Consider the following 6,188-nt stretch of genomic DNA (forward strand, 5'->3'; position numbering starts at 1 on the left):
GGTGTTTGTGCAGACAACCTTCTCAGTGCCAGATGTACTGGCTTGTGATTGAGACAGCAAGGATTCTAGGTTCTTAAAATAATTTCATCTCTCACATATTGTGTTCCTAGGTGGAAGAAGAAGAGGGTTGTTCAAGTACATAACGCAGTTGCTACACTGTCTCAGGATGCCCATATCAACAAGACTAGCAGGAGAAACCACAGGAAATTGTCCATCATGGTTGTCAAAATCTGTGGAAGAGAGGAAAAGGATGATAGAGTGGGTGCTATTAGAATAGAGTACCTATAGGTGTGAGTAGGGCTGGATAAAATCACAGTATTTGCAAGTTACACAGGAGTGCTGGTAAGGGAAAAAAATTGCAACTGAGATACCTCGCAATGGGTTAAAACAGCACAAAGGCAGTGTGCAATGAGCAAACAAGTGTAACAGCCTGCAAACACAGGGTATAAATAACAGAAAAGATGGAAGAATCTAGAAGCTCAAATTACTACCCAATCCTGCTAGCCCCTGCTCTTTCAACCAATCACTCATGTTAGAGAAGGTCAGGTAACCCTGTTACTGTTTCTAACAGAGAAGACAAGACACTCCCAGCAGAAGATAATACCACAATCAACAGGATTCGAACCTGTGCAGGGAAACCCCAGTGGATCTCTAGTCCATTGCCTTAACCACTCTGCCATAGTTTGTTTAGAAACCCTACTACTGAGGTCTCCCAACTTGAATTGTGAGAGATAGTGCTATGTGCATACATTTGAGGTATATCTCTCTACTTTTGCTGATGATAGTAAACAGCTTCACACCAATGCGCCTACTTATTTGTAGGTAATCAAGAAGTTCCTGGCTAAGGCACCCTGCCCCACTGCAGAAAATCAAGGTCTACTCCTTCCCCCACATTTATACCATCTCATGCTTCCACAAGTCATCACCAGCACAACAACCTTAAAGTCCGGTTTATAGGTGATTTCATCATTAGACATGCTGAGACCACATTGACCAGACTAGACAAGGAAAGGGTTACATCAGCTGTGTTCCTGTAGGTAGTATTAAGGACATTACAAGGGACATTAAGATCCTTTGCCATGATAGGGGTGCAGCAGTTGACATTGTCACCTCACAGCAAGAGGTTCTCCAGTTCCATGCTTGGCTGGGGTGCCTTCTGTGTGGAGTCTGCATGTCCTCCCTGTTTTTACTTGGGTTTCCTCTGGGTACTCCAGTTTCCTCCCACAGTTCCAAGGACATGCACCTGTAGTGTTTCTCCCCTGGCCTCTGCTGACAATAGGCTCTGTCCTAGTCAGACTTTCCTGGTCAACAAATGTTAAATAAATAACTAAATATGAGTACAGCTCTGTTGTCACCCACATGGGGGTAGATGATCTTGGGTGCTTAACCATAAGGGAGATTCTGTTAGACACACTTGAGCTCATCACCTGTCTCTCTGAAGAAAGTAAAGTATTAGTGTTGAGCATAATTCTTCTTTATGCAAGGACCCTGTCTAAGTTCCAAGAAAAATATTTGGTGGAAATAACTGGCTTCTTAACTGCTGCCATACTAGGGGGATCCAGAGCCTCTTGTCACATGGTCGGGGATCCAGAGCCTCTTGTCACATGGTCGGGGATCCAGAGCCTCTTGTCACATGGTCTTCATGCACTTGCTTTTCTCACATAAACCGTTTACTGGGCAAAGTTCAACTCATTGCGTTTACCTCCATAACAGATTCTAAATTAAACAATACAATGAATAAGCTTTAGGATTACCTCACACTTTGAAGGCATCCATAGCTGCCTGGTAATGGAAACTGGCTTTTCTATAAGTAAGTACTCCCTAATTACCAGGGTATTGTTCCTACTATGCATGCATGTCTGTTGAGAGCTGTTGGGGACAAAACAAATTAGCAATCCTATCGCTTCATGTCATGTCTTGTATTATACCAATCTAGAGCTTTCAGAGGTTTAGTTAGATCTCACCAAATATGGTTATTACACTCCATGTCCCCATCCAAGCATTCTAGCTATCTCACTCACTTTGAAAAGCTAGGAAATTAAACCTACCCCCTTTATTATGGGAAACACCATTTACCTTCAGTTAAACTGGCTAACATAAACAACCATAATTATACTCAGAGATCCATTGACTTTGTAAATGCAATCCCCCACAGACATTTTTTCTTTATAAACATCTTTAGTGAGTCACACCTAAAATTGTGTCAGTTACAGATGCATTAATATAAAAGAAAATGAGCCATAACAACATGTAATGCAGTATATACGTTTACTTTTTTGCAATTAACATTCACTCTGGCATTATATAAATTATCTTCTTCCTTCCCTTAAATCTCATTTCTCCTCCTCCTCCTGTACATTATTCTGCAAGTACTGTTCTCAAAGATCTAATTTACTTCTATGTAATTTGCACCTTCCTTTTTCAGATTTTCCCAGAAATCATCACAGGTGCTAATTTCCTTTATCTCTTACTCACTCACTGATGTTACTCTCACTGCCTAACATGTCACGTCCTCCCTGGTTCTATTCAAGCACCTTGCTGCTTCCTTCATCTTAAGACTGGCCTCCCTGTACACAAAACCCTCACTGATTTTCAACGTTATTACAAAACTAGCTTATTGCTGCTCACTGATATCTTGGATAAATATAATTTCCCAATCCCACCTAACCAGCCAATCCATGATCCCACTACTGCTTTTGCATTCTCCTTACAGTTTTACTCCATTGTGAATAAATGTATCGAAGATGCAGCTTCTATGTACCACAAGTGCTGCAACAAATTCAAAAATAAGCCATTTTCATGGAGTTCCCAAACAAACCATCAATGTAAAAAACACAAAAAAACAAAAACAAAAAACAACAAAACAAACAAAAACATCTTATAACCATTTATAAAGCAATCTCTTCTCCATTAGAAAAGTAATCTAAAATTTGTAAGTAAGACCCATAAGTATACCAATAAGGCTTGCAATGCCAGTTACAAACTTAAAGTGGTCACTACTACCATGGACAAACAAAAAAACCTTCTTTAGCAACATCGGAAACTCTGAGGCAAAACCCATGTTTGCACTGAGTTTATCTCTAATAGCGTATCATACTCTGGTGCAGAGTGAAGAAACCTTAGTTAATCCCCTTCCAGACAAATTTAACTCAGACTTTGTGATCTCAACTCATTCCTCAGCCCCTCTAACCTCCTTCAACACTATCCCACCCAAAATTACATACAGCCAACTCATTTGCCTCTGCTCTCTCCAAAACTAAAAATGCTATGTCTATGCATCCAAACAATATTTCTTCTTTATCTGCTTGTAAGCATCACATACAGCAATTATTTAGCTCTCCTAAACTCCATTATCTCCACAGACAATCCACATGATGCCTGGAGAACAACTGTGATGGTTCTTGTCCACAAGGGAGGCCCCACATAAGGCCTAGTAATTAGATGCTTATTAGTGTTGCTACCATTGTCTACAGAACCTTAGCACTGGTTATTGATGACCTAATTAAAAATTACATAGGTGACATACATATCCTGGTGAATAATCATTCTGGTTCTGTTAAAGGCAGATCATGTTTACTCAACCTAGTTGACTTTGACATACTGAAAGAAGCCAGAGATGAGGACCAGTCTGTCTATACTGACTTTGGAACATCTAATGACCACGTCAGTACAAGCCCAAGAGACTTAAGTTCAACAGTCTGTGTTTGTTTATTGAATCCAGATCTTACCATAACAAAGTCATGTAAGATCTTATAACATCTACAAATCTGTAAAATCCATAGTTTGAAATGGACACTGCTACAGTCCTTAAGAAGGTAATGCTGGGCAAAGAAAAAAGGTTTTAATGTGTTGGACCTGAACTTAAAATATATGTGAGATAACCATTCTCACTGGTTCACAGCTTAAGTGTATGCTCAAAACTTATGAGTCAACATAATATCCATGCCCCAATTTAGTTATGAATGACTGAAGCACTCTGCTTCAACTCAGCAGTTTCAGAACTATGAAAATCAAAAATTAGCAAGTTGAAAACTCTAAAAAAACACAAAAAATGTTACTGCACCCCCAATCAGCTGTAGGCAAAGATAGATTAGAGCTGCTGATGCAGAACTCAGATCTAAAAAAGGAAATAAGCTGGACGCTGACTCTGGGAAATATATATATATATATATATATATATATATATATATATATATATATATATATATATATATATATATATTTTTTTTATTCTGGGGTAAAATTTTGATTCCTCTTCTGTATAACACAGTCTCAAATATAAATATCATCAACAATCTTCTGAAGTTAGTCTCCATTCCTCCTGCAAAAACAGCAAAGAAACAAATTATTTTGAAACCCTAGGTGTTGTTTTAAATTACTTAAACACCTAACTCCCATTAACACTGACTTTGGCTCTTAATTTTGTATCACTTCTGTTCTTCAGTTCAGGCATCCCCACCGGGGGGGGATGCTAAGCTCCATTCTTGCTCTGGGGATGTGTGACAATTTAATTGATTAAATTCCAGTGTTTAAGGTTTCCAAAGAGAGTTTTCCCTACCACCTGATCACCCACAGCCCCACCCTGGTAGGTGGGTGAGTTCTGTCCATGTCAAACAAGGACTGCAGTGAAAAGGCTCAAGTATAAAGTGCTCAGTCTGGGATACTTAATCCCTGTGATTTAGTTAGGTTGTGGCTATATAATTCTTAGTCCTTTTCCTCTTGTTGTCCCAGAAAAAAGTGGAAATGAGTAGCAACCTTTACCAAACATTTATTTCTTTGCAAATTAAGTATATGTGCAAACATTTAATCCTGTGTAATTTAAGTATATGCATGGACAGATTAACACTGGGTGACACAATTATTTTAGGTAATGCAAGTCATCTCATAAGAGAAAGATGTTTTTTTTCCAATCTTTTAACAGGCTGCTCTTGTCTTTTTGGTACACAATGCCCCACAGGCTGTGGTGCAGGGTAATTCCTAGGTACTTAGGTAAGTTCACACACACACACACAGACACACACACACACACACACACACACACACACACACACACACACACACACACACACACACACACACACACACACACATATATATTGAAGATTAGGTTGATTCCACACTATGTTACTAAATGTTTGATTCGCTGCAAACGGGACCATTTCACCTGTATTAAATCTCAATCCTGTAATCAAGGCAATTTCACAGTGTGCAGGTCCTGTGCAAAATAATGCAATTTTCTGCAAGAAATACAGTGTCGCTTGCAAAGCCAAAGGACGAGCATTCATCTGTTGAAGCAGATTATTTTAGTGGCCTGTTTAATGGTTAAACAGTCATTAAGAACAAGGATGAGGAACAGACCTGCTTGGTGCTCAGCTGAAAGGAGGAGGAGACCACAATATTCGTTAGCACTGTCCCCATGGGGGATGTATATCAGGCCTAAACAACTTTGATATATAAAGAAGGAACCCCAATTTTCCTCTTTATGTCCCAAAGGTACACCTATTGGATTTAGAGCAGTTGTCTCTCAATGTCTGCTGTAACATGATGTGTCATCAGCCATAGATGGTGCTCTATAGCCTGTGTCTGCCTGTTCTCAGGCTGGGAGGTCATGCATAGTATGAGCACTTGCACAGCCATTCAGTGTCTGGCCACTAGTGTTACCTGGCATTGTACTACCATGCTGCCCATTGAGGGACATCATGTGATGTGGTGTCCGGTACATGTGGCTCTGCTCATCTGGCTACCATCTTTCTCCTAATTTAGACCTACAGTGTGGAAAAAGTCTCTTCAGACAGTAAGCGCTGCATGGTTTCTTCACAGTCTAGCAAGGAATATAGCATATTCCTCCAGCTGGTGCATAGGGACCATGGAAAGCACTAGATGGCTGAGTATGAGAGACCCATTTACAAAGTTGGTGCCTGGGGATGACTGATGTCACTGGAATTGCCCACTCTGGAGAGCAGTGCAGGCACAAATATACTGACCAGTGATGGTGGCACCCACATCTACTCCACCAGCGAAAGAAGAGTTTAAGAGAGGTAAAGACTTCTTCATTGTAAACATTCTATACTTGGATTGACACTCTACATTAGACTTAGTACCTAAAGCTGTAATTGTTTTCTGTAGTCAGGGATATGCTTTGCTGATTACTGTTTGTCTTTTGTTTTTTGATTGCCCAGAATATAAGG

The sequence above is a fragment of the Protopterus annectens genome, chromosome 17.part0 (assembly GCF_019279795.1).
Source record: "Protopterus annectens isolate FY-2018-M chromosome 17.part0, PAN1.0, whole genome shotgun sequence".
In the NCBI taxonomy this organism is placed as follows: Eukaryota; Metazoa; Chordata; order Ceratodontiformes; family Protopteridae; genus Protopterus; species Protopterus annectens.